This window comes from Cinclus cinclus, chromosome 19, assembly GCF_963662255.1.
Source record: "Cinclus cinclus chromosome 19, bCinCin1.1, whole genome shotgun sequence".
NCBI lineage: Eukaryota > Metazoa > Chordata > Aves > Passeriformes > Cinclidae > Cinclus > Cinclus cinclus.
Window position 1 is genome coordinate 5,414,953 of NC_085064.1, and position 10,239 is coordinate 5,425,191.

Here is a 10,239-nt window from a genome sequence, read left to right on the forward strand (position 1 = left end):
TTACCTCATCTGTGCAAAAAGAAGGGGTAGCATGAGATACATCTATAGATCTCCTTTCCATGTGGGAGGGAGGTGGCATATATTTCCTATACAACAATAGGACGTATGCTGCATAACAGGTACCAGATGGGTGTTTAAATAATCTTCAGCTGCTGCATGTCATGCTGTTATCTCATTATCCTTTACAAGTTAAATGGGTTCAAGCTGGGTCTGGACATGGATGAGATGTCTAATAGTGGTGGTGAGCCTGACATTGATGGCAATTTCCTTGAACAGCACTCTGGAAGCTCCAAGTGGAGCACAGACCCTGCAACACACAGTCCACAGTGCAATGTTTTGTGCCTGTTGTGTTGAACATGTTGCTCTTTCACCTCAAAACCCTCCTGTGCCCTAGGCACAGAACTGGCATCCTGTCATGCCTTGATGTTGCCCTCCTGACCAGCATAGGGGTGGGGTGGTTGGCCAGCAGTGGATCATCTTGAACCAGCTGCCACAAGCAGAAAGTACTGAAAATCTGCAGCAGAGAAGAACTTGGGATGGGTGTTCAGTGTACAATAGGTTTGGGGTATCTGTGATTTTGGATGTTGATAGCAGTGAAAGTGGTATGGTGAAAAGGAGAGGGTGTGGAAAAGGAAAGGACATTGCAGAGAGTACAGGAAGAATAACTGTAGGAATTTGGGGATCAGTGATCTGAGCTGGAGGATATAGGGTGCTTGCAGTGGGTAGTTTGGGGTGCTAAAGCTGTTGTGGTAGAGGAGAAAATGGAGATGGGGCATCTCTTCTGCAAAGCAAGAGGTAAGGGATGCAGGGATGGAGTACTCAAGGCCAAGAGTGAGGAGAGAGAAAACTCTCAGATGAGATTTTTGCCTGGCCTGACCCTGCTTCCGGTGTGTTGGAATTTCCTGCCACCTGCAGTTTGATTGGTTTAAAGTCAGAACTTGCAGGACTTGGGGCTGGCTGTCTTTGAGCTCTGTGGCAAAGAGCTCAGAGAATGTGGGATCTGGCTGGTTAGCAGGGCTCTTCCATCACAAGGAAGCAGACCTCCCAGCTGGCTGGTGAGCCAAGGAAAATGTCTCCAGCCAGGGGACAGGGTGATAGGAATCAGGGCTGCAGCCCCATCTACAGTTAATGGAGTGAAAGAATTTTCCAGGTAAGAACTGCAGGATCAATGAGTCAGTGCTTTCCCCAGAAAAAGTCGGTATTTTTGTTGGAGGATGTATAAGGTCCTGAATATTTCCAAGTGCTTTATGAAAGGGATTTGGAAATGTGCTGTTTTGTATGAGGTGCTGGGCTGGCAAGAGGTTCCTGCTGAAGGTTTCTAACTGGAGAAGAACTGTGAGACTCACTTTTCCCTACATTCATTTCTACATAATCTCTCCCTGCTTTCTGACTCTGGCTGGATGGTCTCTAATGGCCTGAGTTTTTGTGAGAAAATTTTCCTTTATTTTTACCCTTTTTCTACACCTCCCTCCCCCTGCCCTGTATATATGATTTTGCTTTGTTTTCTTTCCCTGCTTTAATTTTAGCCTCATCTTCCAAGTGCTGCATATCCTAAACACAGAAACGAGGCAGTGACAGGAAAGGGCTGCCACTCTGACGTCTGTTGGGATCATTAAAGAGTGGTATTGTGGTGGGCTTTATCCAAATACAGAGCCTGGCTAAGCTCTGAGGACTACACTAATGCTGTGGAAATGCTCTGACTCATGGAATGTTCCTTGACCTTTCTGTAATGTGACAGGAGCAATAACACCAAATACCAAAATCTACATTAATGTAGATTGAGCAGACATTGTCTAATCCTAGAAATACCCAGGGAGTCAAGAGCCTGTTATCCTTTTCTTGCAGGTAGGAAAATTGAGGTTTACAGATGATGAAAGTTTGTTGGTTTTTTTTTTAACATGGTAGTTCATAGCAAAGGGTTTAACAATTCTGTTTCGTCACTGAAATATTTACACAAGAGTTTGAACCGTGATTCAGCTTGGACAGGCTTCAAAATCCTTATCTAGGGTACAAAATCAGAGTCCCTTGGGTCAGTGTGTGGTGCTGTGCTGTGTGAAAAGGGACAGTCCAACAGGGAAAGATATGGGTGAGCTTGGGATCTGAATAAAATAGAGCATTATATACTTGTCCAGTAAATCTGCCCTTGGGAAATAATTCTTTTGATCACGTGTGAACCCTTGAGAAATTCTGAGGTACCAGGAGGGTTGGATTTTGTTCTGGTTGCTATCTCTGAAAAAATTCTATTGAGTGGTTCTTCCCTACAACAAGAAAAAAGTGTTTCCTGTCTCGATGCCCAATCTCAAAGCCCTTTTCCCTGAGCCTAGGCTGTGGTCAGAGAGCCATGCTGTCCCAGCAGGGTGAACAACCAGCCCTGAGGACCAACTGGACCTGTCCCTGCACCAGTACAGCTCCTTCCCAGAGCAGCTGGGACCTAGCAGGGGTTGTCAGTGCTGCCGGTGCCCTTTGGCCGTGGTGATTACTGACAGCTCTGCAGAGGGAGAAATATGGGATTTTTTTACTCTGATCCCGAGGAGTTTGCAGCAGCTGGAGCTACACAGGTCGTGTTACCTGGTAGGGATGGGAGTGAGAGGCAGGGGAGGGAACGTGTTTAAGCTGTGCTCAACTTGTGGATGAGGAAAGCTGCCCTCTCACATTTCTTGCCTACCGTGGGAACTTGCTGGAAATTGAATGTTATATAGATAAGCACAAGGTGACAATGCTGGCTGAACACTTCTCTGCTCTTTCTGGAGTGAGTCCTGGTGCTGCAACCTGCCTGATCTTTCACAAGTATCAACTCCATCAAGCAATAATGGATGGAGATGGCCTTTCTCAGAACAAGCACAAGGAATCATTTAAGTGCCTGGCAGCCAAAGTAACTGTTCCCCCGCAGGCCACTGTGTGTTCCAGAGGCAGAAGGGATGGAAGGAGGCAGCCATTCGGCTTTGGGTAGAAACAGAGGTCTAAGTTCCTATGAACAGGAGTTGCCAGGATTGCCGCAGGCTTTGAAGAGTAGAGTTTTTAGATCTTTACTTGAGTGATCTTAACAGGTGTCCATTTCTCAAAAGGGCTTTTACATCCTGGACACACTCCAGTCTCATATTTTGGTGCCCCGGAATAAAGAAGTTAAGAAATAGCTTTGAGAAGATTGCTGTTAAAGAGTTTAACTACTGTTAACTACCGGAGCTGTGAGACACTGGGGCTCAGGTGGGTGTTTTATGGGCTGCTTTGGGTTTCTGCTGTTGCAGGACGGGACACAGCAGCTCAGGGTCTGGTTCACCCTCACTGGAATTGTTCGAAAGTCATGTGCATATGGCACTTGGGGAAGTGGTTTAGTGGTGACCACGGGCGGTTAAGGGTTAGATTTGATGATACTAGAGGCTTTTTTCCAACCTGGATGGTTCTGTGATTCCACGATAATGGCACCACCCAAAGCCAGGTGCAGATAAGCAGCAGTCTCCACTGGACCATGCAAATCCACCTGGGCTGGCAGCTGAGAGAGGCATCCTCAGGGCAGGAGCGGTGCAAAGCAGAGCAGGGTGTGGACGTTGCTTTACCATTCAGCAGCCTTGCCTCTTCACCCCTTCTGGCCTCCGGGCTCTGATTTCAAGTCCTGTGTCGTGCAAGATCGAGATGAATAATGTGCTAAGTGGTAGCGATAGACCCAGTGGATGGGCCATCAATGCTGGCAGTTAGGCTCTGTTTTGACTTGTAAACTAAACATTCCACATCCTCTGTGGTTTAGTGATTAGATCTGGAACTGCATTTGGGGTCAGGTCAAGGTGCTCTCACCCGGCTTCTGGAGCATTGGCTTAGTCACATCATCTGTTCCTAATCCTCTACTTGTCTCTCCATGACATGAACTAGAGAAGCAGGAGATCCCATAAAGATATGATGATAATGATGATCGTAATCATCATCATTATTATCTTCACCATCATCTCAATTCAGATTTTGTTCCATTTTGGAACTTATTGTCCAAGGATATAGTTTAGTTTGAATGGTGTGCACGGTGAATTTAGCATGTAAATATCGAATGTTCCCACCATTTATGACAATACATCCACAAGAAAGAGAATTAAACCTGTGCTGTAGGTGCTTACTGGCAAGATGGGGATACTGTGAGAGTTAAACTTCACCTGCATTGATCCTGCCTTTGGTGTTTACCCTTGTTTTTAAACTTGAGCCCAGAATTTGAAATTGCAGTGTTCCTGTTTGGCTTGTCTCCCGGAATTTCTGCTTTTGTTCACCAGGCTGGCTTGGAGCAGAGTAGGTCTCATGTGAGCCTGTTTGCCTGTGTAGCAATAGCTCTCACTGAAAGAACAAGAAATAATAGGGAAACTTTAGCCCATATTCTATCTTAAATAGAATTCTGTTGTAAATAATAATTTAGGGATAAAAATGGTGTGAAAGAGATGAAACTTCAGCTGGATGGAATAAGAAGACACTGTGTTCACTTGGTGTGGGAGGATTCCACAGGAAGAGTAGAGCATGAGTAATGCTGTGTCCTCCCTCCAGTCATGGGCTCTGATGTGGTAAGTGGCTTGTATCTCATCCAAAGCACAAAGGTGGTTGTGTTATTAAGCAGACAGCTACATCCAATGGTTTTGGACCCTCAGGTGAAAGAGGATTTAAAAGGTTTTGGGTTGGACCAGAATCAGAGGCTGTATTTGGCTTGGGGTTTAACAAAGCTAACACCCTGCTCTTACACCCATCTCCTGTGGAAGAGCCATAAACACAGGTCACTAAAATTAGTCTTGCAAGGCAGCTATTCTAACTGGTGCCTCTGCTTTTCCTGCTCTGTCTTCAGTTCATGCCCAGGTAAAGACCTCTGACTGGTTTTAATCAGCTCTAGCAGTTGACACTGAGGATCAAGTAGGTTCATGAGGAGAAAGTGACTCTTTGTTGCTGTAATAGCTTCCCCATTTGTTCAGAGAGGCTGGGTCTGGACTCCTTGAGGTGCTGGGGAGGTTGTGGAGCTAGGCTGGTACTTCCCAGCTGGTTTCAGGGCCAAGGAAGAGTAGCAAGCCAAAGGGCAGCACAGACTAGACACCCTCAGAGAGGAATCAGTAATCAGAGAACTGCAGACACCAGCAGTCAGGTCTCCTGAGCAAGAAGGAATTCAGTGATTTCTGTGGAGACCAGTGAGGCTTCCTGGAAATTCCACCAGTCTGTCTTCCTCTGTGGTTTGGGCATCAGAATGTCATTGCAGGGAAGCTTGACGACCTGTTAATTTATGCCTCGAATCTTACTCTAAATGACCTGAAAAGTATCATCTCCATACAGATTTCTCTATGTTAAATAAAGGATAGAGGGTCCGGAAGGGATCTAAAATTGTTAGGTTCTTTTTCTAGAAGGTATTTTATCTAACTGGAAGAAAAATGTACTCTGATAAAATAAAAGGTTCCCTGCAGGACTCCAGTTTCCAGCAATTGTTAAAATGCGTGGTTGCCAGCTGGGAGACCTGTGGCCAACAGGGAGCTGGAATGAGTTGTAAAGAAGGGAATATTCTCTGCAAGGAACAATGTTAGGTCCATGCTAACAGCACAGAAAAGGAGGAGATTGGCTGGAGGATACAGAGAGGCCCTGAAAGAGCAGGGATGAGCAGCCAGATCTAATTCTCCATAGCTGTGAAGTGTCCCAGGGCTGTCTTCTATACAACATTGCTGGAATTCCTACAGTTTGGGAGTAGCCCCTCTAGAATATTAAATAACTCGGTGTGGAGTCATCCTAGACCCCTCAGTGAGGACTTGTGGCATTTAAAAGAAAAATGAGCTTTTAGGAGGTTGAAGGACGTTTGAAGTGCAAGGGGTGAAGGAGTTGGCAGTCATGTGCTGGTCATCTGCTTGCTTCAGCATAGAGGGAAATATCAAAGTATGACTGGGATAATCAAAAGCATGGAGAAATCTCCTTTGAAGAGAGATGAAAGCTGGGACTGTAGTAAAGCTGAGTAAGAGGTGCTTTCATGGACATATTTCAAAGGAGGAGAATGCTAGGCAAAGCTGAGCAAGAACTGCTGTTCTTAATTCCCCTGTGTGTCTGTCTGTGACATAAACAAGAGGGGAAGGAGAATCCATAAAAATATTATTATTTTTATTGTCATCATCATCTTAATTTAAATTGTGTTTCATTATAGAACTTATTGTTTAAATTGTGTTTCATTGTGGAACTTAATAGTCTCGAGAAGTATTTTAATTTTAACAGTTTGGATGGTGACTTGGCTCATGTAATTATCAAACGTTACCTTAATGTATGACAACAAATTTACAAGAAAGAGAATTAAACCTTGTGATTCAGAGCTTAAGTTAATCTCTGACTTCTGAAGATTGGATGAATCAGGGAGAACGGGACCAGAGAGTCTCAATCCATTGCTATCTCCCACAGGGGCATATCCTACCTTGAAACCACAGCATGTCCCACGGCTGATACAACCCTGCAAGGGCCTCACTCATGGTGGAGAGCAGCAGCTCCTTCCACCACTGAACATTCACACCAACATCCCCCACTGCAATAATGGTGCAGTACAGCTCCTTGCCCCTTCCTGCTGTCCAACTCTGCTTGTGGGACACCTCTAGCCCCACTAATGTGGCATCCCATAGGCTCCTGTCCCTACAGCCTTTCCACAGCTGGGATCCATCTTCTCTCCTGCTAATGGGGGAACTTGTTCATTCTTGCCTGAGTCAGTGGCACTATTAACAAACGTGCTGTGCTAGAGAGATGCATACTGCTGCTTTGTAGAACATTGCAAAAAGCACGTATTCCCCCATGGAGAGCTTCAGGGTTGCATAAACAAAGGGTGGAGCAGATTTCTGGGAACATCGTGGAGAGGAGGATGTAGGCTGTAAACCAGTAATCAACACTTGGGACCTGAGCAGGCTCCTGGAGTCCTGCTAATGGATCATTCAGGCAGAGAAAAAAACTTAGGCTGGTTAGCCCAAGCATCACTGCCTGCAGAGTAGAGTGGAGAGGTTTCTCTACTTCTTTGCATCATTCAGCCCAAATTCTGCTCTGGAGAAAGTCAGGGTCATGCAGCCTGGGTCATGTTATGTAAGTGCTCCCACTGCTGTGAGCAAGACACCAGCTGAGACAACAGCACAATAAAAAGCTTCCAGGCAGGTGGCTGTAAATAACACAGCTAAATTACTCCCTGCTTTCCAGTCTGATTGAAGGGGAGTGTGTTTTTGCATTGCCAGTGAGGGGTGTTTATCACATCAGAATTGAAACCCAGACCACCTTTTGGCCTAAAAGCAAGCCCAAAAGAAATGTTGTTCATGACTCAGTGCAGAAAAAAGGGAAAGTTTTAGGATGTGTCTGGACCAATCACACAATGACTTGACTCATAAAACCTCAAATTACCAAGCAGCTCTGACTTCTGCCTGAGTCAGGTCTTGTGGGAAGGAGGTCCTGATCTGCTCTAGGAAGCTTAGTTGCCCTCCAGGATATTGCAAAGTGATAGCACTTAGGAGATCAGCATGTGTGCTAAAGAGATCTAGACAACATGACATATACAGGAGGGTGGGAGGAAATGCTGCTGTTTAATTTGGGGGTGATGGAGGGCACACAGAGAACTCAGGGGTTTAAAAATAAGTTCTGTGTTTTGGAAAGCTTTGTGGTGGATGAAGCTCTATGGCAAAGCCAAGAACGAAGGCTCTCCTTGGAGCTGGTTTGGTTAAAATTGACAAGCTCTACAACCTGTTCTTGCTGGGTTGCAAGGCAGGATTAACAGCCCAGCAAACAAGCTTGTTTTCTGCTTTTTACCTTGAAGCTGCTCGTTGCTGTTGAATGTCAGGTCTCCATAAGGCTGGAATCAGGGACCACAGTTGCTTTCTCTCCCGGCCCTGTTAGTGAGCCAGGGCTCTTAATGCTGTGATTCCCATGCCCTGATTCCCATCTCTCCATAACACACAGCATGTGGAGGTCAGACCTTGCTGCATCCTTTACCTTTGCTCTTGTTTAAGAGCAAGCAACCCACCCGGGAATCTGCATCTACATTGTAGTTTTGCAAATGCTTGAAGTCTAGGAAATGTTCCCAAATTCTGAATTTTTTGGCAGTAATTTGTTCCTCTACTCTCCCAGTCTAGCAGGGAAACTCCCTCTTTTTGGGAGTAACACAAGTGTTTTTTTGCCTGTTGTTTACATCTGATGGGATCTGGTTCTTGGAAGCAAAACACATCATGAGATGCTGAGGTATGGGTGAGTGAGAGAAACAGCTTCCCCACACCACAAGCCCTGACCCGCAACTCCTACCTTTACCTGGTGTCAGCAGTGGCAAGTGCAGCTCTGCCTAAAGCCAGCACTTAAACCAGCTGGAACAGAGGGAGAGAGCAGGAGAGAGGAGAAATAATTTCCTTCAGTCCCTCTCCCAGCAGGGTTTCATCCCTGAAGGCACAGACCAGCATAGCCAAGGAATTCTTTCCTCTAAGAGAAAGCCCAGGCATGAAAATATATGAGGCTGAAAATAAGGAAAAAAAATATACATCCCACACACCCACAGCCTGATGGCCTCTCTTTTAGGGTCTCTGCAGTGTCACAGCAGCAGAGGACATAGTGACTCCTCTGCAGCCAGGGTGGGTATGACAGTTTGGAGCAGGGCAGCAGCCCAGGAGCAGGCAGGAAAGGATGGTGGATGGAGCTGGAGCTGCCTCTCACTTGGCTTTAGGCCTGTTCTCTGGGACTGGCTGAGAAACAGCAGCTTCCTCTGCTCTGCCTGAGACTCAGAGCCACCACACGCCTGCCCCTTCCCTGGGCCTCTCCTGATGGCTTTCTCCTGCTGCAGGCATCTGCTCTTCTGAGTGTGAAGGACAATTTGGGAGAGTTTGATCCTACATTCCTCATGCCTGAGGCCTCTCAGATAGCTGCAGCCAATACTGTTGCTTTAAAATGCAAACCAGACAAAATCTGCCTGAGTTTGCTAAAGGCTGAAGCATCCCAGTTGCATCCTGAGATGCTGTGTTGGTTTTCCTCTGCCAGGTTTTTGGTAGTGGGGGGGTGTCACAGAGGTAGCTTCTGTGAGAAGGTGCTAGAAGCTTCCCCTGATGGCTCTGACCCAACCCCTAATAGCTCTGAAGATGGCCAAGGCTGGGCCAATTAGAGATGATGGTAATGCCTCTGTGATAAAATATTTAAGAAGAAAATCAAAGCAAAGTGAAGGACACTGTTTTTTCTAGCCAGAGAAGAGGAGGACGTGAGAACATGTGAGGGAAACAACATGGAGACACCAAGGTCAGTGAAGGAGGGGGAGAAGGTGCTCCAGGTGCTGGAGGTGAGATTCCACTGCAGCCTGTGGTGATGACCATGGTGAGGCAGCTGTACCCCTGTGCCCTGGGAGTCCATGGGGGATGCAGGGATCCACCCACAGCCCGTGGGGGAGGTGCCCATGCCAGAGCAGGTGGATGCCTGGAGGAGGCTGTGATCCAGTGGGACACCCAGAGGAGATAGGGGCCCCTGTTCCCAGGCTGGAGCAGCCCGTCCTTGAAGGACTGCACCACGAGGAAAAGTGACCCACGTTGCAGTAGTTTGGGGAGAACTGCTGCTCATGAGAGTGGACCCACACTGGAAAAGTTCACAGAGAACTGTCTCCCATTGGAATGACTCCATGGTCTCACAGGGGAGCAACTTCTCTCCCTGAGCAGTGGAAGAAAATCTCAGGTGATGAACTGCCCAAAACTCCAATGCCCTGTCTCCATGCATGTTGGTGGGAAGGAGGGAGGGGTTAGGGAAGAAAAAGTGTTTTTAAGGGCTTACTTCTCATTATCCTCTTCTGATTTTGTTAGGAGTAAATTCACTTTGTACCTCTAAGCTGAGCCTATTTGGCCCTTGGAGTGTTTTCTCCCAGTCTATCTCAACTCATGAAGCCTTCATTAATTTTCTTTCTCCTGCTCAGCTGTGGCAGGGGAGGGCAAGTGAGCGACTTTGGTGTGTGCCTGGAATTTGGCCAGCATCAAACCACAACAGATGCTAATGCTGGAGATGCTGGTGGTTCCACTGCTTACTGACTTTGCAGTATCTTCTGTGTCCTGCTCGCTGAAACAAGCATGAGGAGCCTAGGAGTCTGGGATAGGGAACTGCAGGTGAAGCAAGAGGATTTCACAGATCCATGGAAGGTGCGTCATGGTAGTGGGAGCTTTCGTGCAGACTGAGGAGAGAATGCAGGTGGAGCACCCTTCTCACTAATAAACAGTGAAAACGCTCATGCCTTTACTTGAAAAGTCATTGTGTTTGATGAGCCAGCACAGCACAGCC